Genomic DNA, 10,476 nt, shown 5'->3' with positions numbered 1-10,476 from the left:
TCAACTGCAGAAGCCATGGTCTGATTTTACAAGGGCAGTATAAAGGCCTCTGTCTGAGGTTTTTTTTATTAGAATTACTGAGTGTGGTGATTTACAGTGGATCATGTCTTTTAATATGAAATGTTTTATTATATCTACTATAATACATGCTCTAAGTGAATGGAATGCTGAATAATAATCATGCTAACTTATGTATTGTGTGTAGTGCTAAAGCAGGAAAATAACTATGGACATAACTGGTTTTAAATCTTGCTAGGCCAGATCAAGCATTTGGATTTAGAATCAGTGATGTTTCATTTGTTTCACTTGTATATACAGTCATGTGAAAATGTTAGAGAACCTTTGTCTTTTTGAACATTTAAACAGCGTTGAGAGATGGAGCTTATATCATTAAACAAATAAAACTGAAAAAAATACTTTTAAGCACAAGCTGTAAAATGTACTGAACAAAAATGGAATTTATTGTGAGGAAAAAGTTAGGACACCCTATGCCCTAATAGCTTGTATTTCCCCCTTTGGCTGAAATAACCCCAATCAGATGTTACCTATAACGATCTACCAGTCTCTGACATCAACTAGGAGAAAGTTTTTCCCACTCTTCCACGCAGAATTTCTTCAGCTGTGTGAGGTTTGAGGGGTTTCTTGCATGCACATTTTAAATCACCCCTCAGCATCTCAATAGGATTAAGATCCGGGCTTTGACTCGGCCATTCCAGAACTCTCCATTTCTTTCTTTTGAGCTATTCCTTGGTGAATTTACTGGAATGTTTTGGGTTGTTGTCATGCTGCATGGTCCACTTACACTTCAGCTTCAGTTTTTAGACAGATGCTACAGTGAAGAATTCATCATTGATTCTTTATTGGAGAGCTTGCCAGGCCCCAATCCTGCCCTGATGTTTTTTTTTTTACAGCAAGGGTTTCCTCCTTTCAGACCTACCATGAAAATCAAATGTGTGCAGTCTCTTTTTGATGGTAGATGTATGTACCTTGACATCAACTGTGCCAAGAGCTACCTGTAGGCCCCGTGATGACATTGTAGGATTATTGGAGACTTCTTTATGCATCTTGAGGTCTGCTCTTGGGCTGAACTTGTTAGGATGGCCTGACCTGGCCATGTTGGCAGTTGTTTTAAATGTTCACGACTTTTTGTTCACGAAAATTTATTTTCTGGACAGTGGAATGGCTGAGTTCTAATTGTTTTGAGATCATTTTAAATCCTTTTCCAGACTCATATGCATCTACAACCTTCTTTCTGAAGACCTCAGAGAGCTCTTTAGATCTCACCATGATGATAACACTCACTTCAACAATTAAGAGCAAACCAAAGTAATGTCTGTGGTTTTAATAAAACTCCAATGTCCTCTAATGATGGTCTAATTACTGCAGCTGATGTGGTGCACTGGATTCTAATTTTAGACATTTTAAGTAGTAATAAATGTGGGGGTGTCCTAACTTTTTCCTCACAATAAATTTCCATTTTTGTTCATTACAGTTTACAACTTGTGTTTAAAAGTAATTTTTTCAGTTTTATTTGTTTAGTTATATAAGCTCCATCTCTCAGTACAGTTTAAATGAAGCTCAAATGTTCACATGTTTAAATATGTTCAAAAAGACAAAGGTTCTCATGGGGTGTCCTAACTTTTGCACGTGACTGTATATACACACCCTTAGATTTGCTGTTTTAGCAAGGTTAGGGACACATTTATTTCTGTCTTTTTATTAGCATGCAACCAGAACATACAAGAAATTTGTATGCAGTATTTAAACAAAACAAAAAAAGTGTCAAGTATTTAGACTTGAGCAAAAACAGGAACCTGCCTCTGTTACTGAAATTAAAACCCTAATTAAAGTCATTGCTAACACCTGTATTTGTTCTACTATTTCATGTCAAAATTACTGCTCTGAAAAACGGTCTGTTACACCAGGTTTATTTAAGACATGCTTGAGCGTTACATACACATGTTTTATGAGTTTAATTCATTAGAAGTTGGACTGTTAGTAATTTCACTGTGGAAAGCTGTATTACCCTTGTACTAAATGTAATAGGACTAATGTCTTCCCATGGATACAACGGGAATACAGCAAGTCCTTCATATGGGTTATTATGTGAAATTTTTGATCAGTCTAGACGAAATTCTTCTTCTGTAGGTAATGACCCTTACAGAGGTTTGCTAGAGTTCCAAAAACTTTGAAATGATTATATTTCATTTACTTCCCTCCTTATGTCTTCTGAAATTTTTAGCCCTCTAAGAGGCTTTATAGAATTTAGCGTCATCAGATTGCTGGAAAGTTAATTTTTGATCAGGACTGACGGTGATCAAGCCTGAATGTGTGTAGTCAACCAACTTATTAATTGCATTTGGTTCATTTGAGAGATTAAAGGGCAATTACCTTCACACAGGGGCTCTATATAATATATATATATACTGATTAGCCATAACATTAAAACCACCTCCTTGTTTTTACACTCACTGTCCATTTTATCAGCTCCACCTACCATATAGGAGCACTTTGTAGTTCTACAATTACTGACTGTAGTCTATCTGTTTCTCTACATACTTTTTTAAACCTGTTCTTCAATGGTCAGGACCCCCACAGGACCACCACAGAGCAGGTATTATTTAGGTGGTGGATGATTTTCAGCACTGCAGTGACAATGACATGGTGGTGGTGTGTTAGTGTGTGTTGTGCTGGTATGAGTGGATCAGACACAGCAGCACTGCTGGAGTTTTTAAATACCGGGTCCACTCACTGGCCACTATATTAGACACTCCTGCCTAGTTGGTCCACCTTGTAGATGTAAAGTCAGAGTCGATCGCTCATCGATTGCTGCTGTTTGAGTTGATCATCTTCTAGACCTTCATTAGTGGTCACAGGACGCTGCCTACGGGGTGCTGTTGGCTGGACATTATTCACAGTCCAGCAGTGACAGTAAGGTGTTTAAAAACTCCATCAGCACTGCTGTGTCTCATCCACTCATACCAGCACAACACACACTAACACACCACCACCATGTCAGTGTCACTGCAGTGCTGGGAATGATCCACCACCCAAATAATACCTGCTCTGTAGTGGTCCTGTGGGGGTCCTGATCATTGAAAAACAGCTTGAAAGGGGGCTAACAAAGCATTCAGAGAAACAGATGGACTACAGTCAGTAACTGTAGAACTACAAAGTGTTTCTATATGGTAAGTGGAGCTGGTGAGTGTAGAAACAAGAAGGAGGTTTTAATGTTATGGCCGATCAGTATATACAGTGGGGAAAATAAGTATTTGATCCCCTGCTGATTTTGTAAGTTTACCTCCTTACAAAGACTTGAACAGTCTATAATTTTTATGGAAGGTTTATGTTAACAGAGAGACAGAATATCAACAAAAAATCCAGAAAAAAAACATTAAATAAAAGTTATAAATTAATTTGTATTTAATTAAAGGAAATAAGTATTTGATCCCCTACCAACCAGCAAGAATTCTGACCCCCACAGACCGGTTATGTGCACAAAAAGCACACAAATTAGTCCTGTCCCTGTATAAAAGACTCCCGTCACAGAATCAGTTTCTTCAGTTCAAATCTCTCGACCACCATGGGCAAGACCAAAGAGCTATCAAAGGACATCAGGGACAAGATTGTAGACCTGCACAAGGCTGGAATGGGCTACAAGACCATCAGCAAGAAGCTTGGTGAGAAAGAGACCACTGTTGGTGCGATAATTCGAAAATGGAAGAAATACAAGATCACAGTCAATCACCCTCGCTCTGGAGATCCATGCAAGATCTCACCTCGTGGGGTAAGAATGATTCTGAGAAAGGTGAGGTCAGTCCAGAATTACACGGGAGGAGCTTATAAGGCATATATATATATATATATATATATATATATGCCTTATAAGCTCCTCCCGTGTAATTCTGTATATATATTCTATATATATATATATTCAGGGGGGTGCTTACGCAAAAAGAAAAAGTAGAATCAAGCAGAGGGCTAATACTTTTTCACAGCACTGCACAAGTCATATCCTGAAAATGCTGCAAGTATTTCATGCTGTTCTATCTATTCATCTACATAATCACATTCATACCTTGGTCTATAGTATCTTATTATGTTTTTTTTGTTTGAATATGAAACTCATCAGGCAGCTTGTGCATGAATAAGCTTGCTCTAACATCAAATTGCTCTGCACTTCTCAGCAATTTAGGTGTCAACTGTCATCGTCTGAGATGGCGCCGGGCACAGTCGAGGCCGTTAATTACCGCCATCATCCTCGCTGACGTCGAAATATGCCTGAATTTTACTCTTTGTTGAGTAGTGAGGTACAGTTCACAGTGCACTAACCATTGTTCACATTTAGAGACCAAAAAAAAAAGCTGGATATTCTTGTTCTATGAGAAAGGCAATTAAACAATAATGAATGCAGATGAAAACAAAAAGTTTATATTTCCTTTTGTTTTGTTCCTTTTCTGTGTAAAGAAATCACTGCCAAAACAAGAAAGTTCCAGTATGTTCCTAGCTGGAATGTTATGTACCTACAAAAACACACCTACAAGTAAAGACCTTTCCTCACTTGTTAGTAAACCACTTTGTTTTTTAATAATTATTAACAGTGTTGTTGTTTAATTTTTGTATTTTAAGTCTTAATCAACCTAAATTATTGGAAATACATTTGATTTGAATAAATATAATATGCAAATGTATATGCATTGTATACATTTAGTGATAATGCTCTGTGCTCTGCAATGGACTGGTGACCTGTCCGGGTGTTTCCTGCCTTTCGCCCAATTAATTATTGTACTGTATAAAATATTTTGTGTATTTATTGCCTCTTATTTTTCAATGCAGCATGAAAACAACAGATCTGAGTGCCAGGCATGAGGTATGCACTACTCAACATTTGATTCTGAAACTGTTATACAACATAAAACATTTGTTGCATATATAAAATCAACATTAAAAACTCTAAATTTAAAAATTAACACGCCGCTCAGGTGGCACAGCGGTAAAACACGCTAGCACACCAGAGCTGACACTTAGCTCTGCCACCCGGCTGGGTTGGGTGGCTATATGAACAACGATTGGCTTGTTGTTCATACAGGGAGGGAAAAGCCGGATAGGGACCTCATAACTGATGCAATTACGACCCCTGCTGGCTTATTTATGGTGCCTGCACAGAGACGAGTGATAATGAGAATCAGGGTGTGGCTCTCTGTACACAAAGCTGATCCACATATGAACTCGCCTCATGCAGGTGAAAAGATGCAGTCGGCTACTGCACACATGTCAGAGGGAGTGTGTGTCAGTCTCGCTCTCCTCAAATCGGGACAGGGGTCAGCACCAGTAGAGAGGAAGCATAACACAATTGGGTAAAACTGGACATGGTAAAAATCAGGAGAAAAGGGGAGAAAATGCATTAATAATGATACCTTGTTATGATCAAGCAAGGCATAGAAATAAACTAGTAGAACTGATTTGTACAGGATCAATTCAACATCCAGATGCAAGTTTCATCATAAACAAACCACACCATTCAGCATTCAAAAATATATATTGTTATCAATGTAATAATTTGTTCTGGGTGCTTGTGTGCTACACACTAGTCCGCTATCGGCTAGTCGAATGACTTTCAGACATGATTGGCAATGTCTGAGGGGAAGGATGGCTAAACAGTCCAGCCATTGGGAGGTGCACTTGTCAGTGCCACTGCAAGCCAAGGTAAAAATAAGAAGGATTGCATCAGAAAGGGCTTCCGGCGTGAAAACTGTGCCAAATCAGCAATGCCAACAAGAATAATGTGCTGTGACGACCTTTAAATATAAGAGCAGCCAAAAGAAAATTTTTTTATTAATCAATTCTATCTGGGCCCCTTGTGCTGATTGGGCCCAAAGCAGCTGCCACATTTGTGTATGCGTGGCTCTGGCTATGATAATGCCTTTGAGTTTGACTATTTAGGAAATATTCTGTAGCATCACATTTACTTGCTAGTAAACAAAGTGTGAACTTGGGTAATTTATTCCAGAATGCACAAGCAAAATACAAATATTTAAATATTACACTTTTTGACAGTGAAATATTTGATAGTTTATTATATTATTTGATTGTAATTGCTTTTATTTAAAAGCTCATTAATCCACTGTGTTTGTTTATGTGTGTTTTTCTTCAGTGTGTGTGTGTGTGTGATTGTGTGTGTGTATGTGTGGTAGCTCATTAAGGCCATTGCTGACAGATGTGACAGGACCATTAATGTATTCTATCCAATCTGTCACTGCACTAGGTGAACTACTGGGCACTGAGTTGACAGGAACTCTGTAAGTAATACACATACACACAAACATTCCTGCTTTATACTGTCTTTAGGCTATGCTAATTTTTTAGAACCTGACAAAAATTCCTTTTCTCTCTAGGCATAATAATCAGCCATAATTATTTACATTAATTTAGAGTCGAGCACTTAATTATGAAACAGTTGAGTAGTTGAATTTTGTAACCACTGTTCCTAAAATCATGTCGAACCCTGGTAATCTATTTGCATTTACCCCTTTCCTATCTAAACACCCACAGACAGAAACACTTAATGAGATAAAACATTTTGCTCAATTGAAAGATGCAGTATTGCAAAGGCTGGGTTAGTATTTCTATTGTTTGCACATTTTCATGCATTCATGGCCTTAAAAACCCCTGTAAGACCCTGATTGTCTTTCAACTGTAAGCTCCACAAATCTCTTTGCTGACAAGGGGCATCAGGATCTTCTTTACTAAGACCTACTGAGCCTACATGTGCAGTACAGATGTGTTCAACACCACTCCTATCAGACTTTTGTTGTCTTTGAAATGTGTTGCCTTGGGCAAAATCCACCCAAATGGCTAGCATGTACTGTACAATCGATATAAGCTTAAAATTAAACCTGGGCCAAGAGGGATCTGACTGAAATGGTAAAACTATTGGTGAATTATGGCTAAGCATATAAATTGTATGATAAACATACAACAGTACTACATTTCTTAACACAACATTGCAAATAATTTAGGTCATTGTCCATCTTCCGTACATAATATTGTGAAAAGATTCAGGGAATCTGGAGAGATCTCAGTCTGTGTAAGGCAAAGCCAGAAATCCCTGTTAAATGTGCATAGCCTTTGAGTTCTCAGACGGCATTGCATGAGAAACTGTCATGCTACTGTGATAAATAAAGCCACATGGGTTTAGGGGTGGCACGGTGGCTCAGTGGATAGCACTGTTGCCTCACAGCAACAAGGTCCTGGGTTCGATCCCCAGGTGGGGCGGTTCGGGTCCTTTCTGTGCGGAGTTTGCATGTTCTCCCCGTGTCTGTGTGGGTTTCCTCCGGGTGCTCCGGTTTCCTCCCACAGTCCAAAGACATGCAAGTGAGGTGAATTGGAGATACAAAACTGTCCATGACTGTGTTTGATATAACCTTGTGTATTGATGAATCTTGTGTAATGAGTAACTACCGTTCCTGTCATGAATGTAACCAAAGTGTAAAAACATGACGTTAAAATCCCAACAAACAAACATGGGTTTAGGAGTACTTAGGAAAGCCATTGTCACTGAACAGAGTCTGCCACTGCTTCAAGACATGCAACCTGAAACTCTATTACACAAAGAAAAAGCAATGCCTCAATTCTATACAGAAAGGCCTCAGAGTTCTTTGGGCCCAAGCTAATCTCAGATGGCCAAATGTGGAAACATGTGATGTGGTCAGATGAGTCCTTGTTTTTGGAAACAAATATGAGGAAGTTCTCATTGCCAAGGATGAAAAACCATCCAGACTGTAATTAGTGAAAGGTGCAAAAGCTAACATCTGTTATGGGAATGGCATGGATGACTTGCAAATGCGTGAAGGTACCATTGAAGTGGAGATGTATATTGAGGTTTTATAAAGACGCATGCTTCCATCAAGGCAATATCTTTTACTGGGAAGTCAATGTTTTTTTCAGCAAGGCGATGTCTGCATCCATCAAGAACCATCGTTCATCAATAGCTGATATTACCACATGGGCAAAGGAATTACCTTGGAAACCCTTGAAAACATGTTTTGTGGTTAGACGAATTGTTATTTCAGATCTTTTTTTAAAAGGCCATGTCCTCTCGACCAAAGACGAAAAGAAGCAAAAAGTGGTATGGGGCTGTGTCAGTGCTCTTGGCAAAAGTAATTTACACTTTTGTCATTTTTCACTTTTGTCATTAACACACCACATACAATGACAGATGCTGGCTTTTGACCCTTGTGTTGGTCACAGTCAGAAAGACCTTTTTTCTCTCAGGTTTAGAAAAGGTCCATTCATTCTAAAACCACATGAATTGTAACTAGTCAGGCCACAGCACACGGTTTTCACTTTGCATCCATCTTAGATGGACATTCATTTGTAAATGTGCATTTTTGTATTATGGCTTTAGCTTTGCATAATAAAGTCTTTACTTGAAATTGCTGATGCAGCAATAAAGTGTGTTTGTAGGGTTTTCTAAAGTATTTCAGAATCCATGTAGTTATATTAATTTCAGAACCATGTTGAATTTTAATTCAGCCATTTGAAAGAAATTTTACAGATTTCTCCAGACGCTCTGAATTTTAAAATTACATTATGTACTGTACATTACACTGATCAGCCATAACATTAAAAACCACCTCCTTGTTCCTACACTCACTGTCCATTTTATCAGCTCCACTTACCATATAGAAGCACTTTGTAGTTCTACAATTACTGACTGTAGTCCATCTATTTCTCTTCATATCTTTTCAGCCTGCTTTCACCCTGTTCTTCAATGACCAGGACCCCCACAGGTCCACCACAGAGCAGGTATTATTTAGGTGGTGGATCATTCTCAGCACTGCAGTGACAATGACATGGTGGTGGTGTGTTAGTGTGTGTTGTGCTGGTATGAGTGGATCAGACACAGCAGCGTTGTTGGAGTTCATGCAGAGAAACAGATGGACAGTCAGTAATTGTACTGTAGAACTACAAAGTGTTTCTATATGGTAAGTGAAGCTAATAAAATGGGAGTGTAGAAACGAGGTGGTTTTAATGTTATGGCTGATCGGTGTATAACATGTAAAAGGGAGGTCAACCGGGTTTCATTGCTGCTACAAAATTGCGACCTTTGCTGTCTGGTTGAGGTATCCGCACAGGTGGTGGGGTATTCACGAAGTTCATAGTGCGCCTCTCCGTATGTGGTAGGGCTCAGTGTGAGATTCTATCACTGGCAGGTGAAAGGATGCAAAAGCATGGGGGTGGTGCAATTTGTTTTAGGGTGAGGCAAGAAGGTCCTGTGTTCGTTACCAGGTGTAATGGTCTGGTTCCATTCTGTGTGGAGTGCTCCAGTTTCCTTCCACAAGTCCAAAGACATTCAGTCAGGTTAATCATAGCTACTAAAATTGTCCAGTGTGTCCGCTCAGGTGGCACAGAGGTAAAAACACACGCTGCAACCGGAGCTGGATCTCGAGTACGTCGTATCGGCCTGTTGTTCAGATGGCAGGACTAAGGTCGGAAGCTCTCTCTGTCAAAATGGTGCAGTTACGACCTCTGCTGGCTGATTAGAAGCACCTACACGGAGATGAGGAAGGAGTGTGTCTTAGGGTTTGTCTCTCCGCACGCAACGCTAGGTGGCGCAACACTTGTCAATGTGTGAGTGGCAAGATGCATATGACTTGCTGCTCACTTGTCGGAGGGGATGTGGGTTAGCTTCGATCTCCTCGGTCAGGGCAGGGATCGGCAGAGAGGATGCGTGATGCAAAATTGGGCAATTGGACATGCTAAAGGGGGAGAAAAAGGTGAGAAAATAATTGTCCAGTGTGTGTGTGTGTTGGCCCTGTGTTGGACTGGTGACCTGTTTGGGGTAGCAGGTAGTGTTGGTGCCGTAGAGTGCTTTGGTTTTCTCCACCAAGGGGATTGTGTTCCAGTCAGAGCACTAATGTCTGCTACTTTGGATTGATCAGTGGCAGGACTTGGCTCAAAATGTCTAAGAACCACAGCTATAAAGCACTATTGGAGAGCTATTCTTTAAGCAGAAGTCTTAACGAACACTTCCATCTGGGCATTAGCAGCCACATGTTTTAAAAGGCATCAAGTTTGCATTGTTTCAAGACACAAGGAGAACTTGGTGGGATTCTTCACCTTTAACAGCTTCTGGTGGAACTCAGATGGTGCTGTGAGAATGGACGATCTGCTTCACTTTCCTTTGTAAGTCATGCCAGCAGTAATGACTCTTGTGTGCTGTGAATGTCGAATACATGCAAAATCTTCACCAAGGGGGGCTGTTGCTGTTTAGTAAAATAGAGCTAATTAAAGTCATCTTTAGCCACATAGTAAGCTCAAATAAATTGGCTAATATCTCTGTAAAGTATGAAGGTTTTAAAAGTCACAGAAGCAGTGAGGAATACATCTTAAACTCAAGCTTTTGATTATACTGCACATGTCAACTTTAACAGCAATGGAAGTTACAACATTCTTGCAAAACTGAAAACAAAT

Source organism: Trichomycterus rosablanca, chromosome 6, assembly GCF_030014385.1.
Source record: "Trichomycterus rosablanca isolate fTriRos1 chromosome 6, fTriRos1.hap1, whole genome shotgun sequence".
NCBI lineage: Eukaryota > Metazoa > Chordata > Actinopteri > Siluriformes > Trichomycteridae > Trichomycterus > Trichomycterus rosablanca.
This window is presented reverse-complemented; position numbering follows the sequence as displayed.